Genomic DNA, 2500 nt, shown 5'->3' on the forward strand with positions numbered 1-2500 from the left:
ACTTTGTCACTAATCAATAAGCTTTCTAAAACATTTTTTTTCTTTAAAAGTTGAGTCAATCATTATAATACGGGAGACAAGTATCAGGCATTGCCAGACGGTTGATATGGCAGGTGCTACTTGCACGCATTATTGCTATCATGTTATCTAATGACTATGGTCATATACAATTTCCATCAAAACATGGAAAATGAGATGATAATACATCCAAATTTGATATTTTGTGTTCCCACCCTCTGCTGCCAAAACAAAGTTCAAGTGTAGAAGCATAGATGCCACTAGCTCGGCTGTCAAAGCACGGCCCTCTTCACATCATAGACGTCCCCATGCTCGCAAGGCAGTACTTATGACAGCGACACGATTGCGAGTGTGGTCTTGTAGCATGCATTTTGACATGGTCTTTTAGTGGCTTGAGATGCGGAAATCTGGGTGGATGTGACACAGCTATGTCACGGTGTTCCGGAACCAATCCTGAACAACATGGATGGTATGAATGAGGTTGTTGCCCTGAATAAGATAGAAAGGTTCGGTTTTAGTACACACCATAACCCTAACTGTTGGGGGAAAACCTCCTCAAGGATTTCTACATATCTGCAGCCAGTAAATGGAAGGGCGGACAGCTTTCATCTCCCCGACACCACTTGCTTGCTTCCACCCAACAACCCAGCGGGGATTCGGCCACTCCTGCTCTCGATCCCATTCTCGGGTTCATATCTGTTAAATGATCACACACTGATACACATATAAGAATATTTTAGCGTTCATTCCTATTGAAGAAAATAATTTTAATATGTTCCATCCTTTACGGGGATAAAATCATACCACAGTGAATCTATATAAATTCCAGAATAAGTGTTCGAGACATTATTAATAAGAACTAGAAAAATCCCAACCCCCTCTTTTATACTATATGGTCCTGTTCGGTACTGAATGTTTCGTCACTCCTCCTAACGATAGGTTTCTGTATAGCTGTACATGACAATGAGTATAGTAGGTACAAGCCAGCTTTTTACCTGGAAAATAGAGCAACCATTTGTTTGTATGTGTGTGTGTGTGTGTGTGTATGTGTGTGTGTGTGTGTGTGTGTGTGTGTGTGTGTGTGTGTGTGTGTGTGTGTGTGTGTGTGTGTGTGTGTGTGTGTGTGTGTATATATATATATATATATATATATATATATATATATATATATATATATATATACACACACACATGTATATACGTACGTATATATGTATGCGTGTGTGTGTATATATATATATATATATATATATATATATATATATATATATATATATATATATATATATATATATATATATGCATATATATATGGATACATATCACGTATTGAAAATAGACTACAAACTAAAATCATAAAAAGTTATTTTTAAACTATACAAATACACAATAAAAAACATTGAAAACATAAAATACCATAAGCAACATCATGGTAAGAGTGCAAACCTGGTGAAGGGTATACGCTTGGGGGGAAACAAGTGGGTTTGTATATGAACAAGTGTGACGTCATGGCAAAAGTAGGCCTACGTTGCGCAACAAGAGGCAATGTGGTGAAGAGGCGGCGAAGAGGGTGACAGATGGGTGGTGAGCTCCACAAGTTCTACATTACCCACAAGAGGGCAAGCTTCATCCCCTCCGCACTTACAGAGCTATCATTTTCAATATATATTTCAATAAACCCAGTTGAGATGTATAAACTTTCATTTCTGCCCCCCAAAAATCCCATAAAAGACAAATATAAGGTCGTTTCTTAAACAGAGCAAGAACTCAAAACATAACATTTGGCTCCCGAACAGGGACGACCTTCATGAAAAGTCTTTTCAAGAGGGAATTAGGGCATGGAGACAGAGAAGCTCCACCAGATCGGCAAAGATCTGGGGGTAACGGGCGTAGAATTAGCCCAGTTCATAAGAGAAGGTATGCAGTATGAACGAGAGGAGGCCACAGCAATAGAATACTGGAAGGAAGAGAGAGACTGGAAGCAGAAAGAGATGGATGATGAAGAGAAGAAAATTTGAAACTGCAAAGATAGAGGCAGAGTTAAAGAAAGGAGAATTGAAGATAAGGCAGCTGGAGTTGAAAAAAGAGTCCCTAGATGAGTTGGTACACCATAGCACTGCATGCACTTTGGTCATGTACCTTAAAATACCTGTATTCAGCGATAAATGTGTTAATATTGACGCATACCTTCAGCTATTTGAAAGGTTTGCTAGAAGTGTAGAATGGCAAGATGAAGTATGGGTCATCAGTTTAGCCTCTCTATCACAAGGTAAAGCCCTAGATATATATCACCAATTAACCCCTACAGAAGCAAATAAATTTGAACTGGTAAAATCAACGTTATTAAAGGGATTTGATTGCACTGCAGAGGGATTTGGACCTAAATTTAGATACTGTAAATTTTCTATGGGTAGAGACTGCCAAGCAACTGATAGGATGATAAAAGTATTTGAGAGTTGGACTGAAATGACAGAATGTGATC

Source organism: Penaeus vannamei, chromosome 10 (genome assembly GCF_042767895.1).
Source record: "Penaeus vannamei isolate JL-2024 chromosome 10, ASM4276789v1, whole genome shotgun sequence".
Classification (NCBI taxonomy): domain Eukaryota; kingdom Metazoa; phylum Arthropoda; class Malacostraca; order Decapoda; family Penaeidae; genus Penaeus; species Penaeus vannamei.